The sequence below is a fragment of the Protopterus annectens genome, chromosome 9.part0 (genome assembly GCF_019279795.1).
Source record: "Protopterus annectens isolate FY-2018-M chromosome 9.part0, PAN1.0, whole genome shotgun sequence".
In the NCBI taxonomy this organism is placed as follows: Eukaryota; Metazoa; Chordata; order Ceratodontiformes; family Protopteridae; genus Protopterus; species Protopterus annectens.
In genome coordinates this window covers 533017297-533032141 of record NC_056743.1, presented here as the reverse complement: position 1 = coordinate 533032141, position 14845 = coordinate 533017297, and positions in this window count along the sequence as shown.

Below are 14845 nucleotides of genomic sequence, written 5' to 3'. Positions count from 1 at the left end.
GTATTTTTTATAAATATATATTCTTTGTAGATACATCTACATTAAAAATTTCAAGTTTTCTTAAACCCACGGCAACTCTGCTTAGGAAGATATTTAAACTAAAATACCTGAAAATGTGTGAGTAATCCAAGTGATCAAATTATTAGGTGTCATAGATTTTAAAAAGAAAGAAAAGTTCACAAAAAAACTATCTTTTGTCATTTCGCATTTTCAGAAAACATACATTTAACATTCTACATTTAGATCAGAAACATCATTCATTGCAGCCTACTCTAAACTTTGAAACAAGTTAAGTATATAAGCTTATGCCTGAAGTTAAAGGCTGCAAGAATTTATGATATGACTAAGCAAAGTGAAAACTTATAAAGGCAATCATCCAGTCTGTTGATTAAAATATTTCTCCTAAAATCTTTAAGATGTAAACCATAAAACCTGAAATATATGTATAGATATTAGTCTTTGTATCTTTTTTTTCATAATCTGAAGTCTAGGCAAAGGTATAGTAATGTTTCATTTCCATTTAATTTGCTTCTATAATGCTACATCTTACAATCTTTGATCACATCCTGCTGTGAACACGGCTGTCCCAGCATTTCCCTTCATTTCTTTTCTGAATGGTATACATAATTTATTTCCAATGGCCTTGGACAGAGACTTCACTGTTTGGTGATAGCAACTCATTGATTTGGGATTAAATGTTTTATGCATGTGTTTTTAGCATACACATTTACAGGCATTCATGTGCTTATTCAGTGCAGTGAATGGAGAGATTACTTTTTTCATTACTAATGCCTTAGCAGTAAACATAAAAATTATTTTCCTTAGATCATCTCCAACTGAAAAGCTTATATACAAAAGGATAAAAGGCACTCTAAGTATTTTTTTAAGAAAATATTTGATGCTGTTTTAGTTCTTTACCCCTCATATACACCCTGCACTGAGTCTAAAAATTTAATGCAAAATTCATGTTGTTAGTAAATGCAAGTGCAAAATAATAAATTACACCAACCATATACTGTTTAACATCTGCCACATTTTCTAGAGACATACTCATCCGCTGATTGCTTAAAGCAATTATGTTTATCAGTTTATTGGTCTGATCAAACAAAATGTCAGCATGGACTCTCAGACTCAGGAAAACAGTCTTTTCCTTGAGCTGGTCTACCTAGCTTCATTTTTAAATCGGTGCACTCTAGTCTATACATCACTCCAGTGAAGTTTGCAGTAAATTCTAACCAGTTCTTTGTAGAAACATAATACGCACACCAGCACATAAAAACTCATGCTTTTACATGTATACGCACACATGCAGGCATAAACACATGGGTGCACACTATCTATTCAGGAACATTGGTTACATTTTGAGAATCATCCAAGTAGAATGGACTGATAAAATCAAATATGAGAGGGACCTAACAGAAGTAGGAGATATAAAGAAGAGGTGGCAGGGAATATACAGGAGGACTATATTATAAACAGCCTAACATCATGATACATACAATGGTATATTCTCTGAGCCACCGTTGGACATGCAGCAGAGTGATGTCGAATGGGCCTTGAAAATTCTTGCTAACAACAAGACCATAGGAAGTAAAGAAAGTTCATCTGAATTGTTTAAAATCCTACAAAATGTTACTGTTAGACTGCTGCTTGTAATTTACCAGCAGATGTGTACAACATGACAATGGCCATTGCATAGGAAATGTTCATGTTGTATTGCAATCCCCCCAAAATGGCAATGCTAAAAATTTCTCAACTTATCAAATTTTTGCACTTATTTTACATATTAGCAAGTTAGTGGTCAAGATCGTGCAAGCAAGGCTGTAGTAATATATGGACAGAGAGCTGTAAGATGTAGTAGTTTGTTTCAGAAAGGCCATATATACCAGAGAACAAATGGTCAATATCCATGGGATAAGGTGGAAAGCAGGGGAGTTTTGAGAAAAATATTCACCTTTGCTTTATTGACTACTCTGAAGCCTTTGACTGTGTAAAGCATGCAAACATTGATTAGTTATTTGCCTTCTTGTGAGTCTATATGCAGAAAAAGAATTAAAAGTTAAAACCAAACATGGAAAAACAAATTGGTTGATGTTTGAGAAAGGAGTACAAGACTGCTGTATATTATTATCATGTTTCTTCAGTTTTTATACTAAATGAATATACCATGCAAAATGCTTATTAGACAATCAGATGCTGGATTTAAAATCAACAGGAGAAATATTACCAACCTTATAGATGCAGATCACACTATTCTGATGGCTGAAAGTGAGGAAGTGTTACAGAAACTGTTGGTGAAGGTGAAAGTGATCTGATATTTGAAATTAAATCCCGCCTACGTTTTTGAGAGAGAAACTGATAACTAGGCTGATTTGCAGGTGGGAATAGGTTTGCATTTAGCTGATATTATTGTCTTAGGCTCAAGCACTTTTTAGTCAGACCATCCAGCAAGACGCTAAGTGGCTGAAACTGAATAAGAAAGCTAAGCAGGTAAAATTCTTATTGCTTTTTTATCTGCTTTTAACTTCATTTAACAGTCTTTATCTGTCTTAATTTTTTTGTTATGGTTTTATGTCTTAAGTTAATACTTTGCTTCTCTATTGGCTGTTTTAAATCATTATGCTACTTTAAAATCATTGTTTTTAAGTTATCTCTATTCTATTGGCTGTTTTAAATCATTATGTTACTTTAAAATCATTGTTTTTAAGTTATTTATCTCCACACCTCATATGGACGAGGCCCAGGAAATTTTTTGTCAGATCTTCAACTTCTGTTTGTGCCAGTGTCAGGTTATCTGACAAGATGCTATGCAGCTGAAAAGCCTCACTCTGTTCCTTGCTATGTTAAATGGAATGGGTCTCTTATTCTGTGCCCTGTGTGATAATTTGGCCATATACCTACCTCCTTCTCCTCTTTCATTGGTTGTTATCATTTTTGCAAAGTTGCTCAATTTTAGCTATTTAAATACTTTTCTCTCTTATTGTTTTTCATAGATCCTAAATATAGTGTCATGGCCAAACCAACCAGTGTTGCTGTTGGTTGTTTACCTGCTCTTACTACAAATTGCCATTTTAATCTCCTCCTAATCTCATCTGATCTGGTTTATACTAGTCAGCACTAGGCAATTAGACCGGAAGTTCTTTATCTTAGACTGTTAATGCTTGAGTTGCCCTGTCAGTCATACCAGCCTGCCTGTCTAATACATGGTCCAGTACCAAGATGGAAGGTTAGCCTTCTTGTTACCCTGCTATTGTCAGCCTCATATCACTTGGTATCCTTAAGCAGTATGGCAACTGCCTTATGCTCAGAGATAATAAGCTCTTACTCAACACAAGCAATTCTGTATGTTAGACATGAAAATATTTAACAAATATGGGAGGCCAAAAAAAAACTGTAGCAAAACACACTACTGTCGTAGCCTGCACCAGCTTACATTAAATGTTTTATGTTGAGGCTATACAAAATTATTGCCAGTGTCTTTTAGACCCATGAGGGCTAGGTTTCAGCAAAACTCCAGTTCCACTTCACCTTCAGGCATACATTCAAGAAAGAGCCAAAAAAGTTAAATTATTTCAAATTTCATACACCAAACTGCTCTGCAAATAGAAATGGTTTAGTGATCAGTAGTTCTATAGTCGGGCACACTGAGTCTCCCACTTTTCTGGACAAAGACAGGGTAAAAGTAAGTTGTCTTTCAGGTACAAGGATCTGTCATATTTCAAGTGCCCTAATAATCCTTTCCCTAACATATGAGTATAACATGGTGGAGGCCCACACTGATTGGGAAAACTTGAGATGCAAAAACTGAGGGATATGTAGAGAGGTATGTCTGAACTCTCCATGCGTTTCACAGCTGCAGACAAGATTCTTGACCTTATTGTAGTCTTGAATTATCCAAGAATAATGCCTATGTACTGGCTTCAGCAATTGGGTAAATAGTTGGTGTCATTATGAGGGGTGTGCAATATATGTCATTATAGCTTGAGATACTCAACAGTCCTCCCTGCTTTGCAAAGGATGGCCTGCATTTCTCATTCCAGGGCTTCTGCATTCTGGCTAAAACCTCTGCCTTCCCATTGTTAGTTTAGGAACAAAAAATAAATTCCAGTATGGTTTTTATGATGAATTTGATATTTTTATTTTAGGGTGCATCGAGAAAAGTGTTGTTGCATGTTAGCTGAGAGTAGTATAGTACTAAGGTGATGAACCTTATGCATTGGTATTGTGCCTTCCTTGTCTGTAAATGCTACTGCACACCATGTCAGCTTCTTTATTTTGCTAGTATTCTTAGCTGAGCAATAGGCCAAGGCCATATATTTTATGGCATGGTAATGGCTTCAAGAAGAGAAAAAAAAGAGAGAGTAAAGGCAAGTTTACATTTTCAGTCACATCTCATGTATATTTTCCCAAGAATCTTGTATCTTAATGGTAATGGCTAACCATCTCTGTTATAAAAGCTATGAGCTGGTATGATACCTCACAAGAAAGGACCACTGTACTAGAGTGGTTACTTTTCTCACAAGAATCTAACCATAAAAATTAGTCTGTTGATGTGGAAATGATTGATGTTATGTTGTCCTTCTCGTCTTCTTTCTTACTGGATGGGTTCAGAGCTGATCCTCGGCTCCCACTCGGCCAAATACACTAGAGTCTTTCACTTGGCTTGTGGCTGAATACCCATCCCATCATGCATTGGAGTAATCCCTAGATCTCGATTGCCACTTGACGAGTTTGGATGCTCTCTCCTTGGCCGTGGATAAGTTTTTTTCAATTTTTCTATTGATAGTTACTTTTTTGCTAAAATCTTATTATTAGAGTTGGTATAGATCCTAGTTTATGCTGTTTATCCTTCCTATAAGTATTTAGTTTGCATTGTTTATCACCTGTTGTGGTGGTGTTTGTTGACTGTTATTTTTTTCCACTAGGCCTGTCCTATCCCTGTCATTCTTTGTAGTAGTTTGTTTGTTTTCCTTTTAGCTCGTTTGAGTTTAGACAGCTAAAAGTAAACCCGTTTAAGTTAGAGGGTTGTTAGCTTCAGCTAGGTCCATTTAAGTTAGAAAGCCTAGTGCCCATTTAACTTAGAGGGTAGTGCCGTGTTTTCTCCTGTACTGGTCTTTGCTGTGTGTTTGTCTTATGGTTATTTTTTAGTGTCAATAGTTCTTGTTGCAGTTCAAATTTCTTGCTGTACAATATGTGTAAAGAGTACAGAGATAAGGAACCCAAGCTCTCTCCGTTCAAGAAATGCCAACAATGCTCCTAGAAAATGTCTATAACTGATGGGCACAGTGTGTGTCTGTGTGTGTGTGTGTGTGTGTGTGTGTGTGTGTGTGTGTGTGTGTACTGCTTAGGGGCTATTCCCCTTCAGGAATCTTGCAGTTTTTGTCAATCCTTCAGCTCTCGAATGTTACATGAGAGGAAAAACAAATTGATTTTAAGAGGTTTAATAAAGCCTACTTTTGATGAAGCTTTATAAAGTTCTCCAGTATCTAAGTCTCAAACTACTAGTGACAAATCTAAGAGACCTTCCTCTTCATCCTCTTCCTCGGCTCATTCCAAGCCTCCAAAGAAAATTCCTAAACTGAATGAAAAATCTGTCTCTTCGGCTCCACCGCCTTCAGAACTGAAGGAGACAATTGGTGCAGACAAATCAAGTCCATCGGTTCCAAAGACGTCAGAACTGATAGAGACTACTTCTCAGAGCCAGTCTGTTAAATTAGAACCGGTATCTCTGACCTTGAGATCCCTATTCTTCAAAGGTCTTGATCCCCTGCACTCTCATCCAGGTCTTCTAGGAGCTTCTCAGATGATGACTTGGACAGGGTGGTGCACAGGCTTTTGAAGTCGCCGGCACTGGCTAAATTGTTTTTGGCTCCAACCCCATCAGTCTTGGAGCCATCCAAGACTACTACATCCACTATTCCTCCTCCGAGCCAAGCTGGAACTTTGGAGCCAGAATGCCAGATACCTCTTGCAGTAGATCCTTCAGTTCCAAGACCTTTTTTGGACTTTTCAGAACCGTTTCCTGCTCCGACACTATCGGTGCTGTCCGGAGTGTCTAGGAGCCATAGATCTCCAGTCAGCTCAGGGGGGGGGGGGGCTGTCGGACCTGAGTTTCTTTGATTCCGAGTTTACCACTGGGTGTGTCAGCATGGGTGAGCTTGGCTCCTACATTGGCTTCGGAGCTGATCACCTTTAGGCAGGGGATTTCCTCAGTTTCCTCAGAACCAGAGGTGTCCTTGGAACCGGGGGGGGGGGTCGACCTTCGAGGTGATGAGTGTGCTGTCCCCTCCTACATCTCTACTCAAGGTTACTGGCAATCTTCCCCCTCAAAAACCGGTGTCTGCTTTAGCACCATACTATCCACAGGACAGCAGAGATTCAGGGCCTCAGGAAGCCTCATCAGGAGAGCCCAACTCTTTCAAGACCTCCCCAGACTACTCATCTGAGGAGCCCCCTCAGAAGAGAATATGCAAGAGGAAGCATATAGACTCCCCTGATGAGTCCATCACTTCTGACACTGACCTCGTGGAACCAGAAGGGTCCCTACGGTCATCCTCTGAAGATATCTCTTTCTCAGATATCCTAGAGATCCTAAAACAGAGGGGCGGCTGGAAGCCCATTAGCCCTTTTGATGAGGAGTCAGTGTACCTGAAGGACTTCATATCTCAACCATCAGCCTCCTGGGTGTCTCCGCATTTTGATGAGCTAATGGTTTAGGTTAGCCAAAATGCGTGGGAGTCACCAGACACTAAGGAGCCAGTCCCTCAGAGGCAGAATAAATTCCTATCAGCCCCTTCAGATAAGGATTTTCTTTTAAAAGGTGTACCTGTAGATGCTATGGTGGTGGCAGCAGCCACCAAGAAGGAACATTGAGACATCCTTGTCTGTCCATCCACCATACAAGGATTTTCAAATGATGGACAGATATGGAAAGCATGTTTTCTTGTCAACAACTTTCACCCTCCAATTGCTGAACTACCTCACACATTTTACAAGACTTCCAAGAGATCTCCTGAAGGAGTTAGGAGATACTTTACAATGTTCATTAGCTGCAGGGGTCTCAGAAAAAGTAACCTCTCAGCTATCCACCTTAAATTCCATAGTCCACTCCTCCATGAGACTGATCTCCTATGCAGCGAATAGAGCTGTGGGTTCAGGAGTTTTCCTTAGGAGACACTCCTGGATGCATTTGTGTAACCTTTCAAGTCTACCTTTACCAATGCCCCTTTTGATGGTTCCTCACTCTTTGGATCTAAAGTCAAGGACACACTCACCAGATGCGAGCAGGAAGGAAAAACTCTCTGCCGTTGGAGTAAGTTTTTCCGTACCTTCATGACCTTATCCTAAAGGCCAGAAGAGTGGAAAAATGTGGTTCAAGAGATACCAGGGAGTTTTTCAAGATGCATGATGTGAACCCTTTCCCAGGGGAAGAGGGGGAGGCAATAATGGTAGACGTCACCCACATAGTGGGGGGGGCTGCAAAATCAGGGTGACCCTGATTCCTTTCATGGCCGACACTATCATTGCTCCTGAATGGAGGCATGCCTGCTCATCTCTGGAGGCAGTCGGGGAGCGATTAACTTTGTACCCAGAAGCCTGGCGAGATATCACAAGAGACAAGTGGGTACAAAGTATAATATCCAGAAGTTACTCCATTCCCTTTTTCTGGCCCATTCCACAGATCAGAAGAATCCCATGTGTTCTATCCAGTCAGAGGGAACAAGCAACCATAGCAATTCAAGAGTTGCTAAACAAAAGAGTCATCCAAGAAGTCCCTGAAGACCAAATAGTATTTGGAACTTACTCAAGACTCTCTTTTTAGTACCAAAAAGAACAGGGGATTTGAGACCCATTTTGGATCTCAACAAGTTAAACGAATCTGTAAAGAAGTCCAAGTTCCAAATGGTGACACTGCAGTCAGTTCTTCCCTTTTTAGGGAAAGATGATTGGATGTGCTCAATAGACCTCCAAGATGTGTACTACCAAATAAAGATGGACAGAGCATCAAGGAGTCATCTACACTTCTGGCTGAGAGTCAGTCATTATCAATTTCGAGCTCTGCCCTTTGGTCTCACTACAGCCCCCAGAGTGTTCACCAAATGCAAAGAAGTAGTAACGGCTCACCTGAAGTCACCTGGGATTCCAAGTGTTTCCATATCTGGACGACCGGCTCCTAACTGCCACCACCAAGCATCTACTTCTACAGGACAGGGACACTACAGTGGAAATTTGTGCTCAGTTAGGCGTAACATTGAATTTTCAAAAATCTGCCCTGTTGCCTTGTCAACATATTACATTCATAGGCACAGATCTAGACACCATCTCCATGATGGCTCGCCTTCTGCCCGACAGAGTTTCTGTCCTTAGACATCAAATAGGTGACCTTCTTCCCAAGAACAAGGTAAAAGCGAAAGTAGTTCTAACTCTTCTTGGAACCATGGCATCAACCATAACTCTAGTCCCTCTAGCCAGGTTGCACATGAGAATCCTTCTGTGGCTTCTGTTTGCACAGTGGTCTCTACAACAACTTCCTATGTCCTGTCAGATAAGGATAACAGATTCAAGCAAGAGATATCTTTTATGGTGGCTTCAGTCTGATCATGTGACCATTGGAAGCCCCTTTGCTTCACAACAACCTGTTGCTACTGTGACCAGAGATGCTTCCCAGATAGGGTGGGGGGCGTTATCTGGGAAGAACAGTCCAAGGCACATGGCAAGAACACGAGGCTCTTTTGCACATCAGTATTCTAGAGATGAGAGCAGTGCTTTTGGTGTTGCAAGCACTTCAGGACTCTCTCCCACTAAGAATGATTGCAATCCAGTCAGACAACATGTTGGTAGTCTGGTACATAAACAAGGAGGAACCAATTCATACCCCCTTTGTCGTGAAGTGCTGGGAGTATGGCAATGGGCAATCTCTTCCCAACGTTTTCTGGTAACAATGCATATCCCGGGGAAATCCAACGTGATAGCCAACAAGCTCAGCAGGGCGATTTTGATGCCTCACAAATGATCTCTGAAACAGAGCATAGCAGACAAGATTTTCTGAACTTGGGGCCAGCCTTGCGATCTGGTTGCAATCCCCCTGAATACCAAATGCAGCAGCTACTTTGCCCTAATCCTCCCAGTGAGGGAGACAATGAGAGACGCACTTGTCCATGACTGGCCCCCGGGACTACTATATGCCTTTCCTCCCTTTCCCCCTAATACCCAAAGTCATTGAGAAAGTCAAATCCTTGGGAAGCAGGCTAATTTGCATTGCCCCAATTGGCCTCATCAGATTTGGTTCCCCTTCCTCTTGCCTCATTTTTAGGAAAAGCCTTGTGCTCTGGACCTAGTTCCAAACCTTCTGACTCATATGTCAGGTGCACTTAATCCATCTCTCCAGACCCTCAATTTGACAGCTTGGCTGCACCACTTCCAAACATAGTCAGACTTCAGAATTTTACTCCAGCAGTTTAACATATTTTGGTCTCTTCTCATAAGGCTTCGACCAGAAAATTATATTCCAGCAAATGGAAGAGGGTCTCCTACTGGGCAAGGGTGAGAGACATAGATCCTTTCTATGCTTCTATTAGTTCAATTTTAGAATTTCTAGCAGAACTTTTCCAGAAAGGCTCTGCTGCAGCTACAATCAAAGTCCAATTAGCTGCAATTTCCAATTATCATATCGATGAATACACTCCTAATCTAATGTCACACAGGCTGTTTAAAGCATTTTTAAAAGGAATTTGTTTGTTGAGATTTCCCATAAAAGAACCTCTCTCACCTTGGGATTTGCATTTTGTTCTTACTTATCTAACTTTATCCCCTTTTGCACCTGCTTCTACATGCATTCTAAAATTCCTCTCTTGAAAGACCATCTTGTTAGTGGCTATTACATCTGCACGAAGAGTCTCAGAGTTGCAAGCTGAATCAATTAAGCCAGCATACCTAATTTTTCATAAGGATAGAGTATCTTTGAGGGCTAATTCATCTTTTGTGCCAAAAGTCTGCTCACAAACCAATCTATTGAACTCCCAGTTTTCTTTCCTAATCATACCAACAAGGCAGAATACAAACTACATCAGTTGGATGTACACAGACAACTGAGATTTTATCTACATAGAACCAAAGACTTCAGGAAAACAGACCGGCTAATTATTTCCTTCTCTCAAGCGAAGCAAGGCAAGCCAGTCTCAAAAGTTACATTTTCAAATTGCCTTTCCAGTTGTATTACCTTTATATACATTTCAAACAATAGAAGTTTACCTTTCAAAGTCAAAGGCCATTCAACTAGAACACTAGCAACATCCTCTGCTTACCATGCCAAATTGTCTATGGATAGTATTTGTGCAGCTGCTGCATGGACCAGGCCCTATACATTTATTACTCATTACAAGGTGGATTTGTCCTCCAGCGACAGAGCGTCTTTTGGGTCCACAGTGCTAAAAGGTGTACTCCCATGAGCCACTCAGGAAGATGGTGCTAGGGACGCTGTCCCATCCAGTAAGAAAGAAGGCGAGAAGGACAACATAACATAAAGAAGTTATGTACCTACCATAACGTTCCACGTTTGTTGTCCTTCTCGCCCTTCTTTCTTACGTCCCTCCCTCCTTCCCCCAGCCAGGGCTCCTAGAGGATTCAGATAAGAGGTTTTCTGTCTTCCTACTGAGTGTCTCTCTGAAATTGGTTGTTTTTCCTCTTGTGTGTTTATATATATATATATATATATATATATATATATATATATATATATATATATATTTATTTCATGTTATGTGAAAAGAAATATGCATACATTTTATGACTAACAGCAAACAAGATCTGGGGATTACTCCAGTGCATGATGGGATAGGTATTCAGCCACAAGCCAAGTGAAAGACTTAGAGCTAGTGTATTTGGCCGAGTCAGAGCTGAGGATCGGCTCCGAACCCATCCACAAAGAAGGGCGAGAAGGACAACAAACGTGGAATGTTATGGTAGGTATATAACTTCCTTTTATCTTCATAACTGGCACACTTAAATGTGTATTGGGAAATGTAATGGGAAGAACAAATAATACAGCACCTTCTTTTGTAAATACAGAGCATGGGTCAGTGGTGTAGCTGGGGTAGGGGGGAGTGTGAGGGGTGGTACTTTTGGGACTGGAAATTACCTTTATTAAATAACTGTTTTTTTTTAAAGGGGGCATTCTTCTTTAAGAACAGTCCCACACATCATGTCTGTGCATTCTTCCTGTCCTTTCACAATTTTAACAATACAGTTTCTTATTGCTGCCACTATGGAATGTGTGTGTTTGTTCAGTTCACAGACTTTTCATGCTGCTTACATTCCTGAATTTGGTGTGTGTGTGTGTGTGTGTGTGTGTGTCTGTCTGTCTGTCTGTGAGTATAAAGCTGGTGGTTAGTGTTACTCAGGCTCAAGCCCTGTACCTTGGGTACAAGAAGCATGAGCCTGAATTCTCTACCCATACCACCACTTGTGATTCAAGGAACTGAGTCCGTAGCTCTCACCTGTCCAAATTTCCACAGAATGCCTGGAATGTCTGTTTCTCTCAAAATTTGTGGTTTTCTGGCAAATCAGTGAGAACTGAATTCACTAAGTAATGATAGGAAGACTGAAACAAAATGGCTTTCAGGAAATGCATTTTAACATAAAACATTTTATTCTAACAACTTTCTAAGATTATACAAGCAATGTTTAAAATGTGACCCTGATTTTGGGCCTTTGCCCCCTCCCCCTCATAAATTGTGGCTTTTTCCAGATTTCTTGTGCTGCAAAGTTGAGAGATGTAGTTGAATGTCAAGTGGATTTTACAAGGAACTGGGAGATTCAGGGAAAGATAAATTTAGTGCTGCTTATGCCAAGTCTGTTTGCATTGTTAGTAGCACAACAGGTAGTATACTTGCTTTTGATGCAGAAGGCTGTGGGTTCTACTCTCGCAGTATGTATATGTATGGCTGATACTGCACTGTGTTGTACTTTAAAGGGGTTGGATGCTGCAGTCCTGAGAATGTCCTCCTTTGAAGAAAATACCTAGTAACTATGGACCTATCATCAGTTTGCCTTCCATTCCCTGTTGCAATATTAATACTAACTTATCATTTTTTAATGTAACATAGGCAATGTATTTTTCAAGGGCAACAGACACTTTATTTGTATATGAAACAATGAAATATAAAGTTGTTTGATAGCAGCAACCTCTTCGTTAGTTACAGATCTCTTTAATGTGAAATTATTTAGATGACTTTTACTAATTCAGAGATTGTGCATGTTTACTGATATTGGTGGATTGTAATGACAGAAGTTTGAGTATACATGATGGAAATGTTCTGAATTGGGCAGTTTTGTCATTATTAGTTCATACATTTTGTTTTATTGCTTACTGGAAAAATTTTCAAAATAATAAATTTAAAACACACGAACAAGTGTGATACACTATACAAGGAATATAATTTAATACAATCAGGAAAGTTAATCAAAGAAAACATGTATGTTTGCATGGTCCTAAATATGTGTGCAAGGGACCTATGATTTGAAAACAGCCCAAAGGTAAACTTTATCCACCACTGGCCTGATGCATTTTCTTTGAATGTGGGTTTCAGTGCTGTTTCAATAAATGTGAACTTCATGGGCAGAGAAGTTTTAATGCTAAGTCTGTTTTCATTGTGAGATTGTATTGCTTTGTTTTAGCAGATGTCTATTGGTGTTTTAAATAAAATCCAAATAATCACTGTAGACGTAAAGCATAAAGCAGTATGCACATTACAGTGTTTTTGGTAAATGGGGAGAAATAGCCAAATAATGGGAAACTGGAATGGCTACAGTGGGGGGAGGGTTGTGTATGGGAGGCGCCATTTGACCATAATTTTGTGAGGGAGGAGGGACAGCAGCAAACTCAGACAGCCTTGGGTGGCACAAACTGTAGCTACGCCACTGGCATGGATAAATCTAGTTGCCCCCCCACTTATTATTGTAGATGGCGACTTAGATTATTATCTGGATTGCTCTTCCCTCCTGTAAGTGGTGTAAGCAACAATATGATTTAAGGAACCAGTGTGTCCTAGATAATTATCTCCAGCATGACTCATATCATGGTAAACTTTAGGTTCACATGCACATCAGCTTTCTGCATGCCATGGTCTAGTTTAGACTAATTCTACATCTCGATTCGGGTTTTTCAGTGTGTAATTTTGGTATATGTCCTCCCAGAGTGCTTTTTAGTTCATTTTGCAGTGTCACACTCAACTTCTGGCCTGCAAATACTTTGAGATAAAATCATGGCAGAAAATCATGTCATGGAGTATTGCATGAAATTGCTGTTAAAATGAGTCAGCCCTTATTGAGTAGATCCATCCTTAGCTTTTCATTAAGGGGTGCATGGTGCAGGAATGCCATAAGTTTGTGGAAATACAACATTGCACTTATAAAAACCAACACAAAAATATTAAACAGTAGATCTGTGCAATGACAAAGAATGGATGTGCCTGTTGCACCATGCTGTAAAGAAATGTTTTCATCCTTGAAGTCCTTTTTAAGCTGTGGAATACCTTGTTAGACAAGACTACAGTTAAGGTTATCCAGTTTACAAATGCTAAGGGGGGCTGGGATTGGGGAGAATCATAGTATATTCCTTACATAGAAGCTGGCAAGTATGCAGGCCCCAGAGGCTATTCCTGGTTTTAGTTTTCTGTCTTTTGGTGTTTTACTGCATTAACTGTACCAAACTGTAGCCAACTTTGCTAAGAATTTTCTACAATGTGTGTTGTTTCAAGGTGCTTGTGTGTGTGTGTGTGTGTGTGTGTGTGTGTGTGTGTGGCGTGATCGTGGTCAAACTGGAAGTAATTTAAACCTGGATTCATTTTTCAGTCTTCGTACAAATGCACCAGAAATCCTAGCCCTCCATATCATATGTGATTTCAAGTATTGAAGTTCTGCCACCTGAAAGGCCCTCTGTCCATGACTGATCATTTATTTATTTTTAATTCACTTCAGCTGACCATCCTCATTCACAGAGACTGACAAGCCTGCCTTAATCTCTACCCAACACATTGTCTTGGACAAGTTAGGAGATTAAGGATGCTGATGCAACATCAAACTGCTGCCTGAGAGCATGCCCTAATCCCACCCTGAGACAGTCTTATGTCAATGGCTGCTTCATGAAAGTGCATGCACACTTTTATACATACACAATCTCCTCACTAGATGGCACATTGTTTACTGCATGGAGTTTGCCAAGCCAATAATGCTAGTGTTACAGTGAACCTTGCTGCCTTCCCCCTTCGTGAGCAAACTTGCATTGACTACTAACTGCCATAATCAACTGTAAATGGCATGTGAATGTGCAGCCAAAGAACCAACACAAGAGGCTCACGAAGTGAATCCAACAAATGAGTAGCAAGTCCAATGAAAACCACAGGTTCAAAGATAAACACTGTTATACACAGCCTAAGGATCGAACAGCCTTAGACATAAACCCCTCAGTAAATCTCCTGTACTTGTGCAGTAGTAGGACAAGAATATGAACCACCAATCTAATAAGTAAAACAAATTTTATTCCAAGTACAAACAACTGGTTAGGGGCTTTCGTCTCCTCAGGAATTCATCAGAACCATTCTTTTTAGGAGGTTTTAAAGAGGATTCTCACAACCTCCAAGGTGATATAAAAATGAGATTTTAAATTCTCCATTGGGTAGAGATTTAGTGCTTGCCCCCCCCCCCCCCCCCGAGGCAGAGTTGATCAAAAAGTGTAATGAAAGGGGCAAGATGACCCATGGAATCTCTCCGACTTTTCAGGGATTTTCTTTCTCCTCATCCAATTTTGGTAAAGTTAAACAGTCTCAACAGAATTCATGTAAACAGG